Raw genomic sequence first — 22,981 nt, forward strand, 5'->3', positions numbered from 1 at the left:
ATAGAAATTATATATGATGTTCATAAAATAGTAACCTTTTCATAACAGAATTCTGGTGCTATTGCTGTTACAAAAAGTACATTAATTTACACTGTTTGCTAATCTTCAGAATTTTTTCATACTATTATTAGACAGGACTTTGAGCCTTCAAAGCAGAAGCATGAAAAGAGAACCGCATCTCACTTCGATCCACTAGAGGGTGGGCTGCCTCAGTCAGGGCTGAATTCCTGTAAGATATCCAACATTTTCGTTTTGACCTGTTGATAATCAACTCCTTGTATTTCACTATTGTTCATTTTCTATTACAGAGCAACTTCCTTTATATAAAACAGTATGTATGAAAAAAAAAAAAACCTTTTACTAACAACATCTATCTCATTTGTTGTTTTGTATATCTGGGGAAAAGGATGATGTATTTCAGTGTATACTTCCCTTAAATTCAAAAGAAAATCACAAAGCATTTTACAATTTTTAAAACCATCATAGTTTGTATACCACTTGTTCACAGATACAGAATAAACAGGAAAAAAGATTCTTCACAAAAGGGTATGGCACAAAGGGAGAAGGGAGAAAGAAAGGAAGAAGGAGGGAAGGGAAGGAAAAATCTGTGCAGCCCATTGTTTATATAATTAGATGGCCACAGAAGAGAGAGTCAAGTAGACAGAGACTGAAAGAAACTGACTTTATTTAAGCAACCCCTTCCTCAGTTTATTCTGAATTTTTATTTCTCAGTAAGATGTATTATTGCTCTTACATTTACAGATAAACATATACAATAAAATTTAATATTTGATAGAAATTGGAAAAGAAGGAGCATGAAAAATATTTTCTTTCTTAAGCTTAATAAAAAAGCACCAAAACTGGGGGTGGGGGGTGGGGCGGGCATGACATATGTTTCCTGAGTGGTTTCAACATGCAGTATCCTCTGAACTACAGCAGCCTTTGCCGAACTTCAGTGGTATCTAATAAGTTGTTCTAGAGCACAGAAGGCATCCTTATATAGCCTTAAAAAAAAGGGGGGTGGGGGGTGGGGGTGGGCGTGGGGTGGGTGTTCAACCTCCTGAGCTGCTCCGTACAAACACAAAGCATGCCCTGTAACTCCCACAAATGGGAAGAGATGTGGAAGCGTGCAAAGGCTTGTTTCATGTACCCATAGCCGAGGCAGCAGTGTCACGTAACAGACAGCTTCCCACGCCAACCAGGCTGGCGCAGCCACGCACGCTGCGCGGCATCTGGGCACGACGAGGCATTGGCTGCTCTCTGGGGAGTGGAAGGGGCTCTGTTATTAATGACCGCCGAGCAGGCAGCACCATGTCAGTGTGACAGCCGAGCGGGTGACTGATGCACCACTAACCACCATGGAAACAAGGAGAAATAGGAACGGCTAGCGAGCATCTCTTGCTCTCTCCCCCCTCCCCGCCCTCCACTGGATTGCGAGCCTCAGCCAGCCAGGCAGCAACAGCGCTCTGGCAAATGTAAGTGATCTCAGCTGGCAGCACAGAGAGTCTCGCATGTTGTAGGATATCAATAGATACATCTTTGTATGATATACCATTAGGCGCACACACGCACACCGACTCACAGACATACGTGTATGCACATCTATTCAGACTCTGGGTTTAATACAAGTATGTGGTTACCTGAAGTACAGAATCAAAATTACTGAGATGCAAGAACTCCAGCTCTGAAACTACTCTTATACGGTAAGTTCCTCTTTATTTTTGATCTTTTATCCTGATTTTTATCTCAACCTGTAAACTCTTTCCCCTTTCTTCTTTCTGTAAAGTTATTTTATTAGCGTATTTTCACGTTTTACTTTCTGAACGGAAACGCAAATGTAATTTGCTGTTTGTGCCAGAGATAATCTAAATATGCTTGCAAGAGTATCAGATTTGTGCATTTGCTAGCCTGAAAGAACATCAAAGGATAAAAAATTATAAAGGGAGGACGTTTCCCCTGGTGTTTCAGATGCAAAATCAAATTACACAGTTGCTCTGTGTTTTGAAACCAATAAAACAAGATACAGGACAGCCTCCTTTCTTTTCTCCAGTGCTAGGATTAAGGGAAATGCTGTTTATGTCAGGACCTAAAAACCACTGAGCAGCGAGGCTGAATGAGCATATCACAAACAGTTATTGAATTTCTGCCAGACTACATCTTAAGGATTGTGGCAAATGACTTCACTTAAAAACATCCCCTTTCCAGTCAGAAGGGACAGTGTGAATGTCTGATTACTGGTGCAGCTGGAATGGATGCGTTAGGTAAAAAGGATCACATTAAGCAGAAGAGTTCTAATCTTCTTTGGTAATTAACAGGATCGCAGCAGGGTGCCTCTAAAGTATATTTTCATGTAAGGAGACTGTTCAAATCCATCACTACAAAAGCTTTGCCTGTTTTAGTACAGGGAGGCTCAGAACTGTTTGCCTTTGCTTTCCATGTCTTTGTTTTCACATGTCTAGGAGTTTTTGCCCAGCACTGCTATTCAGAAAGAGAAGAACCCAACACAGGGGGAGATGGAGGGGGCAGTAAATACAGAAGGCTAGAAAACAGACAGTAATTTTCTATTCAACCAATTTAATCAACATAAAATTCCATGCTGGCACTGCTCTTGACTAATGTGTTTGTGTTTATGCATGTGTATATAATTTCTTTCATGCAGTATAAGAGTACCTCAGTATCCGTTCAGATGAAAACACATTCAGTAAAGTCCATCAGCATGGATCTGTGATCCATGCATCAGTGAAAGCCAGAGAGAGATTTTACTTTACACCGTGAAAAAGACAGGTTAGCTATCTAATGCTTGCTTCAAAGTGAAAAAATACAACCTGCATCTTCCTGCATGATTTTATTTGCTTTTTAGAGTACTATTCCTGTATTAAAAACAGCTCAGTATATAGATTATTTCTCCTACCCCTTTTTCTTCCCCCACCCCCTCACTCCCGTATACCTTGGAGAACATTATAAATAATCTGTTCCTGTACAGCAACACAATTATTTGCTTGAAATTTTTGAGTGACTGTGTTTTGAGAAACAAACACTGTGAAACAACCATCAACAGATAGCCAATGGCCGTAAGCCTGCCACCTTTCCATAAATGTCAGGAAACGGGTAGCTTAACAATATGTATGGTAAGAAGTCAATTAATTCAGGTGACCTTTGTAAATGGTGACAATAAAGCAGCTCTGACAATATGCCACAGCATTCGATATTCCCTCTGGAAAATGAATGAGCTTAAGAAGAGGTTTCCTTTTCAGAGTACAAAATGAAAGGTATTGAAGCATTAGCTCCTGCTATTGGCAAGCTTGCTTCCTCTATTTCAGATGGTCTATGAAATCTAGTTAAAGCAAGCTGGCTTATTTTATTGTGTGAACCACAATCTCAGGTTCAATTAAATATCTTGTTTTCACCTACATTGCATGTGCATTTTAGCTGTTAAAACAAGAATTTCAAGCTACTGGCTTGGATTTTTACAGAATGCACTATACAATAAGGAGAGAAAACCTGATTCTGATCTTTTCATGCTATATGCAAAGGACTACTCAGATGAAACTTTTCCTATATACCACAGTACATGCTCAGCTGTTCTGAATCTTTATCCCTACTCATTTTTAATGCAAAAAATAAGTAAATATGCATAACTTTACAGTAATGCATATTGGTTTTTGCCACATATACTCTAATGCGCTACTTTAAAATATTTTATAGATATGCCAAAGAGTTTCAAAAAAAGTGGTCTTCCCAATTGTACATGTACAGAGAAAATATGCTGTAGATGCACTGTCTGAGTACACAGCATAGACATTCTTAAATAGCAAAGTAGTCAAATGTATGGTGACTGTATTTTGGTTAATACTCCCTCAAAGCTCCTGCAATAATGTTGTAGTGTCAGACAATGACTGGTTGATGTTGTTATGGCAACCCCGAAGTACCGCCTTTCAGGGAGGTAGATCTGACCATGACATCACATCATGCCTGTTTGGAGTACCCAGAAGTAGGTGAGTATTTCTCTTTTGCACCAGAATTAGACAAGATCAGCTAGGCAACATTGCTACCTGTAATGCAGTCAAAAATACCATGTACAATCCTTGTTAACTGATCAAAAATGAGCAACTTATGAACATACTGACATCCTGAAAATCACTTGTGATCACTTGTTCCTTGACTAGAGGACAAAATCATTTGCAAGTGAGAGCAAACCATTTAGCAGTGTTGGTGCCACTTTCTTTGAGTCTTACCCCTAATCTTTTTTATATTAATAATAATTCCACAAGTAAACCTAAAGCTTTGCTGCTTGGTGACAACCACTCTAACTTTAAATGGCTGGTGTTTAATAGCCAAATTTTAGAGCACCTAAAGCAACAGAAGATAAGCAGTAGAAAACAGAAGAGTTTTTCAAGACAAGCTCTATATTACTTCTGAAAGAAAAAATACCACAAAGAAACAACTAAGCCATTTTTGAACTATAGGCATAAGGTTTTAGTGAGTTATAGTACATCAATGTTTTAGTTCATTCCTATAGCCTTCCTTCAGATAGTAAAAGCTGAAGGAAAACAAAACTCTTGAGAGAGACCTCAGAAACTGTGTTGGTAAACTCTTCCACTTTCAATTCCACAAACTCCACGTAACATCACCTAGCAAAAACAGACAATGAGAAACTGATTTCACACATAGGGCTCAAGGAACTCTTTTTGAAGACCTAAAACAGGAGAGCTTCTAAAATTTTTAATTATTTTTTAACAGAATAAGTCCTCAAGACCTCATATTACTTTAAAAGGAATATTAATTCTTATTCTAACATTACAAGAAGCAATTAAAATCCTTTACTTTACTGAAGGGAAAATGCCAGTAGAATTTGAGAAGTAATAGCAGTGACAGATGTCATTAGAAAGGTCATTAGTATTAAGAGAAAAATCAATACTTCTCATTACAACTGTAATGTAACTGTAAAACGAATTACTGTGCCTTTTACTTATTCAACTGACCAGTCTACAAACTGTTAAACGCCATTATTGTGAACTGACATTGTTCATAAAGAACTTTCCTTAATATTCTTCATGCCAAGAACTTTATTTAAACAAATAGTATGACCTTCAGTGTCATACACAAAGTCTGTAAATGATATCATCAATGTTTCCGCAATAAATTCATACTCTCAGCTGATCTGAACTGATACAGTTTTATTAGCACAGCACATGGAGCTATACTCATCTGCACCAGAGAAATATCCAGATAGATGTCAATAAAATTATTCCACTTTGGGTTCTTTGTGGAGTAACTGAGTGTGCCACCTGGTGAGAAAGAGCATTTTCATGAGGGTGAAATACAAACTACTTTCACAATTTTTCTTGATCCAGTTACCCTCTCCCAGCAGGATTTCCTATCCTTTATACATGGAAGATGGTGCTGTATAATAAATCAATCATAAGAAAAAAAACAGCAAAGAAATAAAAAAGATAGTCAATGTGCAAGTTTTCTTCTCTCAATACTTAAAGACATGTTCTAGTCATATGAGCCAAAGGAAACATCATTTGATAAATAGGATTATATTTACCATGCTCATTTACTTCTATTTTATGATTTCTTAGCTTTAATTTACAAACTGCTTGGAAGAACAAACTACAGATATGCTCTCACTCCTAGCATTCCCAAACCTGCTTACTGGTTTTCTGCAAAGCACAAACAAACGTAAAGACATTAAAATTAACAGAAAGTTTAATTTCATAAACACAAACTTATACAGTGTATCCTTGAAACAATTATCCTTCTTTTAGAAATGCTTCTTCACAAAAAGATTTATCTCAATAAAACTCACTCTCTTTCAGCTTGCCTATTCGCTGTAACTGCTTGGCCACAAGCAGTAACAGGCTAATTCAAAGGAAATATGAAATAAGATCTCTGTGTTCCCATCATTTCTATTTGGCTGCTGTATTTCTGGAATTCATTAAAATATCTGCCCCAAATTTAAACAGTAGCCTAACTCTAACTGACCTCTGAATTAGAGCAAAAAAGAAATTTTGCCTCTTTTTTGCTCTCAGCTCCCACAATCTCAAAGTGGGAAATGCTTTTTGACAACATTGGCAGAAAAGAAATCATTTGGAAGTCCCTTCCCTGCATAAGCATCTGTATTTAGAGGTAAATGCTGCAAAGCTGAATAAAATGCTACAGGGAATATTTTTTTCAAAATATCTACTGATTATTAGTATTACCCCTAGAGTCTTTTACTAGATGGGTTTTGTCATGCAAACAACCACTCTGCCAGGAAATATCATGAAGTCTCTAGAAGAATGGTAAAAATCTTAAGTTTAGGTGTACCCTGGCTACCAGTATGGAAAAAAAAAAAACAAAAAACAAACCACCAAAACAAAAAAAACCCTCAGAGATTTTGAATACAGTTCTCTGTCTATGGACCAGACAATTTCAGAAATTACCTGTTGAATGAAGTACATAAACATGAATAAACACCAGGTAATAGAACAGGCAATGAAGAGCAGTTGTGCACTGAGGTATTTTTACAACCACCATAGAATAGCCATCATCCTGGATGACAGCAGATGACTCTCCTAACAGTCTTTACAAAGGCAATGTGATGGCCAGACATTACTAGGACTTTTCTACTGTAGTCTTGAGAGGTTAGAGGAAACCACAGCTGACAATCAGGTTGGTTAGCTCTGTCATCAAGGTGCTAAAAAAAAAGCCATCCTTATTCAAGACAGCATGAGAAATATATCCCTGACTTGGGAGGTGCTTAAATAAGTGCAAATGTTTAACTTGTTCCCTGAATAAGGATAAACACAAATGTCTCCTGCTTTACAATAGTGGCACATCTCTGCTGAAAACAGAGATCTATACGTATCCCTATTTATATCACATTTATGTGATTTATTCTGTACCTAAAGTCCTAATAAAATTGTTCATCTTGACAGGAATAATTTTTATGTGGAAAGAGAGACTTTTCTCACAGATTTTAGCAAGTGTCACAGTAGCTGTAAATCAAAGGACTAGAGACATTCGTTTCTTCACCCCAAGCTCATTCCTGTTGCCAAGTTCGCCCAAGCCCCTGAACTTTCTCTCCCCTCTGGAAAGCAGCTTTCTCTAGAGGTCATGTCAAGCATCAGCAATTTTTGCAGATGACACTTAACAGTGAGCTAATTCACAGTGTTTCCACCAAAGTGCAAGATTACCTGCTGAGTTCCCCACACCAGCTGGCTCCGTGCTGCAGGTCACAGAAGGCGCCAAGGCAGGAGAGCCTGTTCTGGCTAAGGCTCGCACGGGAGCTGAGCTTTCCAGAAAAACCTCTTCCCTGTGTAACAACAAACCTAGTGCACAATATGAAACTGCTCTTTTTCACGTGTGCCATACAGAAATCAGGCAGTGCTTTAAAAAGATTTCCTCCCTCCCCACTGCAAAAAGTATATTTCAGCAACAATGCAATGAATTTATAAATAAAATAAAAATACAGTCAAGTGGTGCTCCATTACCACTGTAGCTTGAGGGACATTATCTGCACAACTACCATTCAATACCAGTTTATAACAAAACAGAGTTACTTAGGTTATCCTCTAAGCATAACACTACAAGTTTATCCCAGATATATTCAGTGCATTACACCTTTTTGAATATATATTTCTTTTTACACAAGATGCACCATGTTACCTTTAAAAAAAGGTAGCTAAGACTACAGCAGCTGTTTCATGACACTCCCAGAACACAGTAATTTCACTACCCAATCTGAATTTGTTTGTCCAGTGACTTGCTGGTAAGCCCAAATACAAGGCTAAAACTCTAGAGCACTTGAGAGAAATGGAATGATTAATGACCATTATACCAGTTTATAGAGGTATCCTTATGAGGAGAGAGAAGACAAAATGAAGTAATTGTGAATATAATAATCTGTGAAGCTAGAAATGTTTGTCTGAATAGCAATTTCACCCAGCATGTATAATTCAGGTAACATATTCTTCTGAATGTTGCTTTGATATAGATTATCCAGACATCAATATTGTGTCAGACAAATACATTTTTAGTCATTTCCTTTTTATTGTGCAGTAAAAGACAAAAGGGATATTTAGCAGAGAGGGTGACTCTAAACTCCAAACTCCAAAATCACATAAGGAGGAAAAGTACTCTGCTCTCCAAGAGCAGCAGCTGAGCTGCTGAATTCTACCTTTCCTGGGCAGAAAGAACAGCTAGTCAATCTGTGGAACTGCACAGCAATAGTCCTACATTTTTCACTTCCACAGACCCAAGAATAACTGGCATGTTTGGACACGCATCATACAAACCCTATACTCACTCTGATAGGAAACAATCCCCTTAGATATTAGTGCATACACCAATTTTAATACAATGAACTTACCTCTATATTTCAGTGGTGTTATCTGTAAAATAGTACATTTTTGTACCTAAACTTGCTATCAAGAACCCATGGTTCAGAACAAGTCCTAGTATACCTGGGCCATACCGTCACCACTGCTTTATCTCAGCAGCAGTCAGGAAAGCCAATGCATTTGTGTTCACACTGGTACAGATGCTTCCATGCCTTCAAAGCACAAAAAAAAGCAAATACCAGTTTTCATTCTGTTAACAGGTACACTTTCATTTTATAACATACATTCTGTTACTGCTAACCACAAAAAAAAAAAAAAAAAAAGTGCAAAAGGTATTTTAAAACAACTTTAAGATATAAATAAAAGAAAATCTTAACTACAACTCACAGAATATCTATAATTTTGCATCACTAGCCACAGGTACTAAAGCATAAATTGTCCTCTCTTGTACCTCTAAAGCTGGTGATATTGTGTATTGCTGGTGCTTTCTGATGTGTTCAAATACCTCAGTTAAACCAGGCTGGGTCAAAACCATTATGGAAGCCTCAATTGAAATAGTTACCTTTTACTCCTTCTTGATTTTTTGCTTATTGTGTTTGTTTCCACTTTCCAATTAACACTGTTTTAACAGAGTTCTGCGTAAAAGTAATTATAAGAGAACTATCAGCTAAAAACAAACAAATGAAATTGTTACCATTCAAATTTCGATACTAGATAAAACAATCCAGAAACCTTTCACAGATGGCTCTTAGAATTGCCATCTTTTAGTGTAATTTTACTTCCATTTGTGGTAAATGGCCAAATTCCCATCGATGTCAACAGATGCAGAAAGGATTCATAAATGCTTTTTGTCTTTGCTTTTTGGTGTTTTCATCATTTTTCTATCTAGAAATTTGATCATGTTGCTTCATTTCCACTCATGCCGCAAAGTAAAAGGGAAATGTATCGCCTTGAGAACTTTTCTTCTTGTTTAAAATAATCTTAATTACTATACATACAGGTGGAGACCCAAAACTTTCTGAACAAGATTTCCAGTAAAAGGAAATCTACCTAGCCAGTTACAAAAAGCCTTGAAATCACAGTCCATATTGCCTAGAAAAGTTGGTTAGGTAATTTTTCAAGTACTACACTCTGAAGGACACTGGAAACAAACCTAGTTTTCAATTTCTGGTCAAATAGAGTTTAATTAAGCAGAATTATGCCAAACATTTGGCAAGTGTGCATTCTAGTTTGCCTGTGTGAGGAAACAGTAATGTTCAGAAACAACGAATAGCGTATCATCAGTCTTGATGAGGAGAAGCAAAAATTTAATATGTACTATTAAATCTTCAATAATTTTAATAAATGTAATAATCAATTTTTAATATGCACCTTACCTTGAAATATAACCCACAGGTATTAAAATAATCTTTCAAAAGGGAAACATTTGGTTCTCAATGTAACTTTTTCCTCCTATTTATATTTCACTTGCCTGTAATAAACATTTTGCCATGAAAGATGTCAATGTTTACATTGCCATTTTATCACCTATGAGTAAATGGGAAAAGATTGTGTGTATTTTATTTCTAAGAGTTGCCATAATTAATTTATTTAGAATATATATATATATATATGCAACTAAATTTATTTTGTATTTCTATGTCTACATGACAAATGAGGAAAATAAAAAGCTTTGTCTGAACAGCATGGACATCAAATATGTATTCCTATTCCTGACATTATTACCAGTAAGAGTTTAACTTAATTCTCCCGAACATTCAGAGGAGGGACTAACCTGCAACTTAGAATTAAATGCAAAACTGTTCATGATTTGTGTTCTATTTTCTCCAGTTCTAGTCTAGACCCATGTACCTTTCTCTTGCCCGTTAATGAGTTATATCCCTTGGAAAAGAAAACATAATGTGATCCTCAGATACTCAGAGCTTCACATGATTGCTGCATCCTTTCCAGACTATCAAAAAGTTGTCTAACACTATAGTGTGGCTAACCTTAAAGAGTGCTCCATTCACCTATAACTAGCATGTCTCAAGAATTCTGTTCTGTTCATGATCATTATTATCATACTGGGGAATAAAAAAGAAATGGGGAAAAAAAGAAACCGAACAAACAAAACCCCAAAACCCCTCAATTATTTCATTTACATATTTTGACCTGTGCTCTCAAGCTACTAGCCATTGATGTTGTGGAAAAAATATAGCGTTTTCTACTAAATTTTTCAAAAAGATATTTGAAAGAAGAAGATAAACTTTAATGTCTACATTAAAGGACATTTTATGTCTACATAAAGGACATTAAGGACATTTTCATTGTTAATTACAGTAGTGCTATATTATTTGTTGCTCCATTTTAAAGACAGAAGTTATAGTACTTATTCCTATATGTGTTTCTATGATTTGGTGTAATTTCTTACTCTTATACCAGTTACTAATCGCTTCACAACTACATTTAAGAAGCTGCTCTAGAAAGGACTGTATTATTTATATGGTTCACCAATTAAAAAATCTGTGCTTTCATTGGAAAAGTATTGATTCAAATAGAATATAAAGCATTGCCTTGTGACTATGTATTTGTCTTAAGGATTTTGAAAGTAGAAGTCAGAGTAAAGTTTTTCAATTTATATTTAGGTACTTACATAAAATAACTTCCTCTAATAAAGTTTACATTTTAAAGTTGATAATTGTCAGTGTTCCCACTGCCTTCAGAGGCTTCTCTGATCCAGGTACCTTTTTTAGGCATTTAAACATTGCCTTCAATAGGTATCATTTAACAATAAACTGTAACTACAACAGAGAAGTAAAATTACATGCAAATTCAAAGATTTAATTGCTGAAATTTTAAATTACCCATACATAGTCCAAATTCTCAAGTACATTTAGTATCCTTGGTCATATCAATTGAAGCAAAGTATATAGATTCACATACTTGGAGTAGGCACACTTGGTGTTATGCCGACACAGGTCCTAGCTTTCTGTTCCAAATGGAAATAACTTTTGTTCTTTTAAGTGTTGGAAAACCTGTAAACTTTCTGGTTTTCAAGTGTTATTCTTCATCACTGCTCTAACAGTCTCTGAGTTTTACCAAAAGTTCACAGAAAGCAAGAAAAAAGTCTTTCCATTTACCTCGAGTGAATGCGTATTAAGTCTTTGTAATCTTTACTTTAAAATTATTTTATATATCAGTTTTTCAAACAATGTCTTGTGTTGGTATGTCATTCTATCAGCCCTAGCAACAGCACAAAGACATTGAAAATACTACAAAAATATAAAGACAAATTGATAAAAGGTTTATATAAACACACACTATACATGCTTTACACAAACACAGCAGGGAAACAGTAAGAGTTATGTTGAGACTGTAGACTATCTATCTACAACTACTCAATGGTAAGTCTGTAAGACCTGTGGTATAAATATGGTACACTGCTGTTTAATCTCACATGTGGGGGTTTGCCAGACTTTCAGAAACTCCGAGTAAATTTTTGGAAGTCATCTATTCCATCATTAATTGAAATGTAGATATTTTAATAGAAGAGATAAAGAGTAATCAGTACTCAGGGCTGAGGAGAGGAAAACGTTCAATTCCATAAAAAATACATTCGCATTAGCATTGCTTAAAAATAAATTTTGCTTGGCATATCAAAGTACACTATTGAATCCACACAGACAAAAATCAACATTGAACTACGTGAAACGGAATGGTCATGGGGCAAGATAAATAAATCCTGCATAGCAACTAGTGAGAAACTCCAAAGTCTGATTTCACCTTCCATTAACTGGTCTGACATAGCAGCTGACTTTGCTTCGAACAGGAGGTTGGACTAGTGACTTCCTGCAGTCCCTTCCAACTTGACTATCCCATGATGCTATGATCCTCTCAGTAGACGGGTTTGCTCCTTTGTCAGAGGTGTCTTAGGTGACAATCTACAGCACCGCTGTCCTCATCAGCGCCTGCTTAGATGTCTTAGTATGACTGCATCAGATGAGAGCAATTAAGAAGTTACCAAAGATGAAAGGCATTGTCCAATCTGTCTTGCTACATGTTTTGAGTCTAGCAGCTGAGCCAGCAGTATGGAGTTGAAATTTTGAGAAGGCAGGCAGTCTGATAGATTGCTAGCAGCTATAAAGGAAATAAAACTCCTTTAGTCACGAGGCAATATTTGCTTTGCTGTTACCTACCAAGAGAAGAGTAATTTGACCACATCCCAGCAGGATACTAAAAACTGTTTAAATGCCCTCCTAGCTTGTTTAAAAAATTTAAAATAACATGCTATATTTACTCAGATAACAGAAAACAACATTTTCTAGTAGGAGATGAGAACAATTCCCTGAAACATTACCATCTTAGTTTGTAGTCTGTGTGGTTTTGCTCAGCCAGGTGTTCAGTGTATTCTACAGATCCAGGGTTGAATACACTACAGCTTTATATACATTATTGAAAATACAGTATTAGCATTTGTGAATTAGAATTAGCATAATAACCACTTCATATTAAGCTCTAAACTTTGGCTTTCACTTCCTAGAGTGGTATTTTACTGCATGTAGTGAATATACTTACATGTTTTTAAGCAAAAAACTTAAACTTCACATGATATGTGAACTCCAATGAGTTTCATGACAAGTGATTCCACCGAGAAATCTTGCTAGTTTGCAGCTATTATTTGTGCTGAGTTTCTCGTAGTTATCTCCAATATCAAGATTCATTCAGTAATTACTTCTACCAGAGTAATTTAAGAAACACGAACTGGTCAATTAAAGTCGTCTAAAATTTAGAGTACCCTTTTACAGATGATTAAATGAACACCATTTTTAGACCTAGTCTTTGAAAGAAGACAACAATGTGCAAAGGATGACAACCTAGAACTGTGCTATAATACTATATGTAACTTTACTGAAGCCATGGAGTGTAAATCAGGACAAAAATAAGCTGCAGCACTAAATTCCAGGATTTGCTCTAATGTTATCAGTGAATAACATAAGACAGCCCTTTCAGTTCTAAGTTCTAAATGTTCATTTAACCATTGTAATGAGATTTACTTAGTACTACATTTAGAGGAAGGGTTGGGAAGCCCTGGGAGTATTTTTTTCATATTAGAAACCATCTTGTACAGACGGTTTTAATTTCTGTTATCTATTATGAGTAAAAGCTGTAATTTGTTAATGTTTTTAAAGAAAAATGTTTCTGAAAACATAAATTATATTGCTGATATTAATCACTGGTATTATATCAACTCTCTAAATCAATATTCCAACACAAGTATACTCTTAACTCAAAAGCATGAAGTACAAAGAAGTTTTAGAAGTACCAAGCAGTTCACCAAAATAATACCAACATAGTATTATAGACTATTTCTTAGCTATGATCTTTACATTTACAAAGTCTGCTTGTTGCCATGCACAGTGGTTAAGCATTTGAATGTAATTCAAATCAAAATGTTAATTATATCTTATAAAATTATTTCCTCTTATAAAAAAGATGCATTTCTCATTATGCAACAACTTGCAGAATTCTTTCCAAAACAAGCACAAAAATGTTTGCCTTAATAAGAGCTCCTATTGGGGCCCTAAATTGGACTCTTGTGTGAACCACAAATTCTCATCTTTCTAAATGCTGGCTTTTCACTCAGATACTCATATTAAAGATAGATGCTTAATGGAATTACAGGAAGTTGTATTTAAGTGCAAAGGACAACTTTTAAAATTCAATTTCATTTCTGCTTACGTGACCTGATAATAACACCCAGAGAACATGATCAGCACTTACAGCAACCACAGCTATATGTTATTGACAGCAAATATAGATATTTTGACAGGGAAAAACCCAGTTCAAGATTAGTAGCTGAATGCTTAAATGACTTCCTGAGCCATGCAAAATACAAGTGTATGGGAGACTCAAGGTAAAAGCTGAAGAGATCTAATTCATTGTTATGTAAATACTATAGACGAAAACCAGAAAGAAGAAATTGAGAATATGAGACTGTATATGATACTGCTTTCCACACTGTGGAAACATGTGCTTTATTCTTGGACTTTTTCTGCAAAATGCAAAAAACGGTTACCCTAGCAACTGCCACATGTTACTCAGTTTATTTCTGAGATCCAGTGCAGCCTATAGAAGAATAATGCTGTGCAGTTTTATCAGGATCTCTCAGCACCACAGAGAATTGGGAACTACGTGTCACAACATGTACATATATTTTCTCAAAATTTTAAGAAAACATATTAAAGAAAGAGTAGTTGTATATATTTTGCATGTATCTTTTTGCAATTTCATTTTCATTATTGCTTTATGTGTAAATTAAAAACAAAGATCAAGAGTTGTATGTAGAAAAATGTATACCCTGTCCAACCTGACAGTTGCTTTCTTCACTCTCTTTTTATTGCAGTTGTAGCAGATTTCTTTACCAAACAAACTAAACTTTCAAAACTTCTTTAATGATGTAGGAGGTATCATCTTTCAAAGCATAATAATAAGGTAGATCTCCAATTCCTATCATCTGTTAAAGGTTAACGTTTAGTTCAAAGTAAGAATTAAGGCACTTCACAGTTAATCATGATCTGCCCTCCCTCCCCAGAAGGAAATTAACTCTTTGTAATGTGCCCAGGCTCTGTATAATTTATGAGATATCTTGTGATAGTAGTACAAAACAACCAGCAGGCTGAAAAGGGAGCCATCTGAAGTCAGCCATTCCTGAACACACCTGAAGGAAAACGCTGTCATTCTTTAGCTTTTGAAGTCTGGAAGAGGCCTTTCTGTCCACCAGAGATCCCCAGCCCAGGTCCTAGAGACAGATCTTTTTCTGAGCAGTCAGTGCAGGAATCAAGCCAGGACTCCTAGTTTAGAGGTCAAGATAGGAATCAAGCTATTTTAAAAATCTTCAGCTTTTTTTCCCATCTCCCAGTGCCTTTTTTTCTGGTTTCTACATGAACATATTTTTGGATAGAACAGAGGAAAAGACTTTGTTAAATCTTGACTCCTCATTCGAAATAAATGATTGTGCCCTTCAGATAATAAAAATATTTCTAAATTTGTACCTGAAACAGAATAATCAAAACTTAAAAAGTCCTCGTATTTAAATAAGCATTTGTATGTTTGAATATTCTTCCTGCTAGCTATTTTCACAAGCTCTAACCAGTAAATGCTGCTCTGCCTATGTTACTTGTCTGCGGATTTCTTTGATACCATCACGTGCCTTGGGAAAAAATACAAAAACTGAGGAACAGCTCGACAGAAGAAAACAACCCCAGATACATTTTTGTGCAGTTATCAGGGATAGGGATTTTGGAAAACTTAGAAAGGATGGCATTTGGCTAAAACTGCAAATGACAGTATTAGATAGACAAGAAAAACAACAGCACTTGTAGGAGTCCTGAACAGGTTAGAAGTTGTGAACAGGTCTAGTAGCAGCAACCTCTTGGATTGGGAGGGTAAGCTAACAGAGGCTAATTCTGTATTTAGGCTTCGGGAAGAACTCAAACTAAAAGTGCCTCAGACATTAATGAAGGCTTATGAAATGTCTGTGAACTGGACTAAGAGAAACAGATTAATTTCATACATACCACATATACCTAAGTATGTTGGGCAGTCCAAATGTCAAAAGCACACACTTCCCTTTGGAAGCACATATACTTTAAAAAAATATTACAGACATAAAAAAATAAACACAATACATTCAGGTGCAATGCTATGCTAGTCTAAAATAAAAACACACACACAAATGATTAGATTCTTACAACTTAAAATAATTTACCTTTAGTAATACAAAAAATAAATTATTCTTTTGATGCTTGGTTTAATCAGACTACAGAAACAGAATAGCAGGGAACATATAAACAGACTTTTTTTGCATTCCCTTGGGGCACAATATAGAGTAATCAATTGTAAATTAATTGGGGAAAATTTATTTTGCACAGCATAGGGAGGCAAAACATTAATTCAGAATCATTTGCTTAATGGCATTTCTAATATGTTATGCATGTATTCAGCCTAGTTCTTTATAGTGAGATGCAAAACAATTACCAGGGATGTAAATACCAATAAACCACAATCTACATCTCTATTAAAAAAAGTAAAACTAGACCAAAATACTAGATAATCTACAATTTCTACCAAGGAATACTCAGAGTAGTTATTTGAGTGTATCAAATCCTTCATCAATTAATGAGAATTAATAATGATTTTATTACATTTAGGCACACTAGGTACAGATATGCAAAGCCACTCGATAGCACAGAGGTTGCATGTTGTACAATCTATCTGTATGTAAGCATTCAAGTCAGTGGTAGCTCTCCATGTTACTTCTTTAGTTCTTATACAGACTCAATACCTGCTCTAAGTACACATTCAATAGAAACCAATACTGTTTTTTAATGATATAAATATATACGTCTAAAAATTGTCCTCTTTAAACAAAATCCTGCTTGTGGTTTGGCTTGTATTGGTATAAATAAATAAATAGATAAAAGAAATATATGAAAAATATGAGAGAGATAGATAGAGGGAAAGAAATTTTTAAAAAGCCACTCTATGGTTAAAGTCCCAAACTACATGTCTTCAAGGGAAAGCACAAGCACATGAAGCAATAAAAGAAAAATCTGTATAAAAATAACAAGCATTTTGCATTTTATTGGCCTTAACAAAACTAATTTTAATTGATGACTTACTGAATATGAGATTCAATAAATGCCATTCTTGCTCTGATTAAATGTCAAGGCCATAGACGTGTTGTTTCAAAGTGAGTGAGCATTAATTTGGTGTGTATAATGAACCTTCCGGATGATTTATCTGCCCAATACTTTTCTATTCTTCACAATCTGGTGTCTTAAACTGTAGCTTCTTTATTATTATATGTTTTGGTTTAATAAAATTTCATTTTTATTTTTAACAACAGAAGCAAACAGATGCAAACCTAACCTGATTGTTACTAGATCTCTGTTGGTAGGCAGAGAGGAAGAAGCAGTCAAGAAATCTTATTGCTTATATGAAAAAGAGTAGCTTGTGATGATTTTTTATTTTCATATCATAAATGAGATTTGAGAACACCATATTTGAGTTCCTGTCCTCAAACCCACCATTTCCAGAGCCAGAGGCATTCTAGGTCAATGTGGTTATCTTAGAAAGATAAGGTTTTTGTGACTCTGTACAAGTCTAAGCTCCAGAGGCACTCTAGGTCCATGGGTCCATGTGGTTATCTTAGAAAATGAAGCTCATCACCACACTATTCTATAATCTATGCCTAACAAGACATAATTGAGCCCTTAGGAATTAATAGACTTCTCTAAGTGGCATAAAAAGCATCTCTCAGCAGAAAAAAACCACTGTGCACTGGGCCATTCTGCTCAAGTTCCTTGCACATAGGAATTCAAGAAATATTTTACAAGTATTTCTAGAAGTATTTCTAGTATTTTTAGAACTTACGTCTGTAATATCAAAAGGTAAACCTGAGAAAAAAATGCAGAAAATATTTGCAAAGGTTACTGAGATATTCTGAAGGGTATTTCATGACATATTTGCATCCTTTTTTTGCTTTTCAAATTTGTTTGTAGACTAAATCTCTGTTCACACAAAATGCTGTGCAAAATGAATTTGGGGTCTATTACTTGAAATTGTCAGCTGCAAAGCAAATTCTGGTTTGGATTCAACAAAGTTTATGAGTGACAGTTTATGAAAAGTGAGTCATTCACTCAGTAGCTCCAACAGCTAGTATCACACAGACCAAACAGTAGAGTATAAAACAACAAATATGAATTATTGTATTTATTTAAATGGGTTAAATGCGGAAAAAAACCTCAGTCATCTTAAAAAGAACATGCAGTTAAATTCTGTATCCTGGAACTAGTAAGTGAAATCTAATACACGACAGCACACTGCAGAAAGTAGGAAGCATTGATAACCCAAACAGACATGAAGCTTAGGCTAGAACTTCAGATCTTTCAAAGTATGTGTGATAAAAGCTGACCTCTTGTAGTGGGTTGATGACATGCTAATTGCTGGTTTCACTTGTCTCTTTTGGGCCTACAGAAGACTGAGAAGTCTGATTCTTACCACATGGGTCCCCAAACAGCCATTAGACAAATAGGCTTAGCCTGAGCAAGAAAAAAAAGAGGCCTCACAGGACAACGCAATATTTCTTTTTTTTTTAATGAGAAGTGCTGGAATTCACTGAGCAGAGCAGAAGTAGAACTAAGTTAACATCAATTCAGTTTTACTTCTAACTCAGATAACTTCCAAAGATGGTGAGCAAGAGAATAACAAAATAGCAGGAAAACCTACCTTTCTCTTTCCCCTCATCTTAGTCTCTCCTGTCTGCCTCTAGCAGACAAAAATGTTATAACTGTATCTATAGCTTTCAGAAGAAACAAACCTTTTAATTTATAATAAAATTTTCACTTTAATTGTTCTCAGAATTCTAGCCATCAAGGAGGAAGTTAACCAATACCTTATAAATCCACAGCTGTTTTACAAAGCTAAGTTGCAATGGAGATGACCAAATCAAAAAAAAAACCCAAAACAAAAAGAAAATAAAGTTTACAGTCACACTGAAAAGTTTGATAAATTTTATTACCAAATTCTTTTCTTTCAAAATCTGGAGCTGAGTGGCAGGAAGACTATGAATGCTACATATCAGCATTCCCCAAATCAGGACATGCAGGGCTGCAAGATATGTATGGATCTACCTGAAGTTGACTTCCAATCAATAAGTATTCTGAGTATTTTCCAGTCACAAAATTAAACGAGACCATTCTGAGTATTTTCCAGTCGCAAAATTAAACAAGACCACAATAAACTTCAACTGGATTCTAACACATGTCCAAACTGCAGAATGGTCTATCTGTATCATCATTTTCTACAGTCAATCTCTGTAACATTATTTTTAAATCTACTGACATTGTCTACTTTATGGAGAAATAGATGTGGTATTGCAACAAGTGTCAGTGTCCACACTGGCATATTGTCACATCAGACAGAAGTCACTGAAACCTGATGATAATAATTTTGAACATAGAAAAGGATATGTAATGAAGACTGTATTACAACTGTTGCTTTAAAAGTATGTTGCCAGATAAGAGCCAAATAATTATATTTGTCTGGTACCTATTTGTAAATAACCCTGTAACATTCTTTCTACAACATGCAGAATGGAAGCCTAACACTTCTAAACATTAAAATATCAAACTAGTACATAGAGGCTCTGGAATTAACATTTTTTTTTTTCAGTGAAACAAATTCTGTTTCATGTTTCTTAGCTATTGTTATTTTTAAAAGAGAAAGCAACAAAAACCATAGTGAAAAGTTCTTCAAGAGTGATTTTTATAACAAAAATATGATAGCCTCAGTAGCAGTAACACAAGAATGAGCCTGTTCCAAAACAATCTGCCTAATTACCAAACTAATGAAGGCTAATCGTTTCAAACCTTAATAACAGCTTGAAAAATACGTTATTTCACAACTAAGCAAATGAAGCAGAAAGATATTTTTTTCCTAGAATGTGTGGATTTAAATTTCCATTAGATTTCAAGGATCATATCTGTATATAATCTACTATTTTATCTATACAGTAAAGCAAAATATATCAAAACAAACCTTCAACCTTCCCATTCACCAAAAAAAGTCTGTTCTTTTACATTCTGTAAAAAGTTCAGAGGAGAGAAACGCTGCCTCTCTAACAGTGCTAGAAATTAAGTTCATGTATAGGGAAGAAGTAATCAATAGGAGCCTTTCTGCTTTAACAGAAAGGAATTCTTACTTCTCTGGCACACAGCGGACATCCTATAGCAATTCCTGAAAGAATTAAACCCCTGAAAATAGCTTGGAAGACCAGAAAGAGGAACAAATGAAACTCATCAAGACTCTTTTACCTTAACGTTTTCTAGGTTATCAGTTTGGAAGGTACACCGTACCAAAATGAGATTATTCAGCCTAAGGAGAAAAAAAGAAAAAAAACCCCATCCTCCAAAAAAAATGAAAAAACCACCAAAACTATGAGTGCTTATCAGCTGAGTATAGTTAATAGCTAACATTTGATCTGCAAACATTAAGTGAGCAGTGCCAATACCGAAAACATCCTCGATACTGTGCTATTTATTAGATCATCACCCTGGACAGCAATCATAAGGAAAAGGATTCTCAATCCTGCTGGAGATACATTCAGAAGATCTGTTAACTCTCAACATAACAACAATCCATTTCAAAGCAGGAATTCCCTTGACAAAACAGTTTGTTAATAAACCAAGCTACTAATAACACAACCGGCTCAGCCTGTTGTGAAACCTTTTTTGGACTGGCACAGGTCATTACATGACTATTTTCAAAGTTCTACCAAGCTTTCCTTTATCTCCATCACTATGTAACAGCAGTCTTCCATTTTTAATTTCTTTCAAGGTAATGCCAGGTTTTTGTAACTAAATATCAATGTCCCCACCTGCAGTAGATTCTCCATCTTTCATTAAAATGTTAGACTAGTGAATATTGGTCTTCTGTGTCCACATGACTCTCTAAGCCTCAAGGACATTAAAAGGGATTTAGACATCCTGACTGTATAGAGAACTCATCTCAATAATTCTTCAGTACTTTGTTCCAAGATAGTATTTTATTAACTAACTAAAAATGTTTGATATGTTTTAAAAGTTGATACTTGATGATTAATTATTTGTAGAAAAAGTGCAACTAACCAGCAAGTTTATTTGTAACTTATCAGTCATTCGATTCTAATGTTTAACACCAAAATGGGAAATACAATGAAACTAAAACACAATTTTCAAGCCAAACATTTTTATGGCCTTTAGGGTGTTCTTCTTACTGCCTGCCATGCAAGTCTTGATCATTTCTAAAAGCCTGCTCCTGAAGGACAGCCAAACAAAGCTATTTCACCACATAACTGCTGTAAGTTCCTACTCATTACTTCTCAAACTTTCAAATGCTACTTCACCTTTCCTGCATGTGGCTCACTTTCTCTCTTGAATGACAGGGGACAGAAAAGAGCACTCTACCACCTTCAGGGAAATTTTTTCAAGACTTTTCAAGTTCTCAGCCATTCAAATGCGTTGCTTTGCCTATTCATTTAATTCCAGAAAGTTCTCAACCTTTAACCAACTGAAAGTTACTGGATGGCACTGGAGCTTCAGAATTGGAATTCCAGGAGTACATCACAGTAGTTCTCCACAAGCAGTAGTGGAAACTGAACCTGATTGGTCAGGGTTTGAAAATACCAGAATTGCAATGCTCACACTGTTCTGGATTCCCTGTTCCAAATGATAAAAGTTAAATCTTAATTTACTGTCAAAATTTGCATTTCCAGCATACAGTAGGATACCATGATATGGACAGCTTAAAGCATACTAAAACAAGCTTAACAACTGGTATGGATGTTGAACTTCAAATGCTTTCCATGCTTTGTTTTCTTTGTATTAAGAATGTTAAAGCAATTTAAGCTGACATTTCCATGCTCATTAACAGAGGATACAGAGTCATTTGCAAGGAGACAGACAGGTGGTTTATAATTTCCATCATTATAATATTGAACAAGGTGACAACTATTGCCTGAAGGAAGGATAATTATACTAGAAGAGAATCTAAACTATATAATCAGTTCACCTTTATAAGATGTGGCAGAAAAAGCTACACCACAAAGCGAAATTATCCTCGTTTACCTGTTTAAATTGCAGTTAACCAAATTAATCCTCAATGCCCTTTTATTGGTATTGGTTTGTGTATTGCATTAGTTAACCCTACCATATATTGGCTACTTGCCTTCAAAAGTATCTGTGCTATGTATTGCACACTACTGCAAGAAAGTAGACCTACTTGCATTTTTAGAGAAATACCTTGTCACTTGAATTTCTGTTTTGAGATGGTGCATGAAATGCTCTTGAGACGCTGTCTGCCTGGTTTTAATCTACTACCTGAGGAAGGGCCAGAGGTAAATCAACCCTTCCACATGTCAGAGAGTTCATATGTGTCCCCCGCTTTAAACTCTTCTGTGTTACATGTGTACTTTTCTTCTCTGACCTACAGCAATGTGTACAGCTTTAAATTGTGCAAATTACCTGGATGATTTCAAAGAGAGGCAACTTTGGTATCCCAACTGCTTTTGTTTTTTGTGGGAACTTTCAGAAAGAGGCAGCTTTGGTATCCTAACTGTTTTTGTTTTTTGTGGGAACAGTGGAAAATTCTAAAACTCCAAAAGCAATTTCTGAAGAGATTACTGAAATAACCATATCCCTCCAAAAAAAAAAAAAAAAAAAAAAGGACATCATTCTATCCTGGTTTTACTTCCTTCTATTACATTATGGGATATAGAATTTATGGTATGCATCCAAGAAATTTTATTTTCTTCAAATGCTTCACAAGCATTTGCATAGGACACAAAGTGTTCTTCCATTATGTCCATTATGTTTGCCTGTTAAATTTCTCCATACATACTCCTAGTTATTTTCCATATGTGCTTGTATGCATTTTCCATTAACTCCAGTTAGTTTCCATACATACTCCTAGTTAACTAGGGAGAAATTTTATTGATTCAATGAAGCCCGGCAGCAATATGATAGGACAATTCCTGAGAATATTTTTAAGAACTGGAATAACATTTTTGCAATTAAATCTTCATATGACCCTTCTTAGTTGACATACTTTCTTAGGAATTATCATCTGCATACACG

At 35.4% G+C, this 22,981-nt stretch overlaps 2 protein-coding genes across 3 annotated transcripts in view; one reads left to right on the forward strand and one right to left on the reverse strand.

Annotated features, from left to right (window-relative positions):
- IMMP2L (inner mitochondrial membrane peptidase subunit 2) overlaps positions 1–22,981 on the reverse strand; it is a 476,905-nt gene that overhangs the window by 245,730 nt on the left and 208,194 nt on the right. The window lies entirely within an intron of this gene.
- The window catches only part of LRRN3 (leucine rich repeat neuronal 3), a 34,934-nt gene continuing 13,140 nt past the window's right edge, over positions 1,188–22,981 (forward strand). Inside the window, exon 1 of the mRNA XM_037389610.1 lies at positions 1,188–1,703. The gene's annotated coding sequence lies outside the window, so the exon portion shown is untranslated. The remainder of the gene's footprint in view (positions 1,704–22,981) is intronic.

This window comes from Falco rusticolus, chromosome 5 (assembly GCF_015220075.1).
Source record: "Falco rusticolus isolate bFalRus1 chromosome 5, bFalRus1.pri, whole genome shotgun sequence".
NCBI lineage: Eukaryota > Metazoa > Chordata > Aves > Falconiformes > Falconidae > Falco > Falco rusticolus.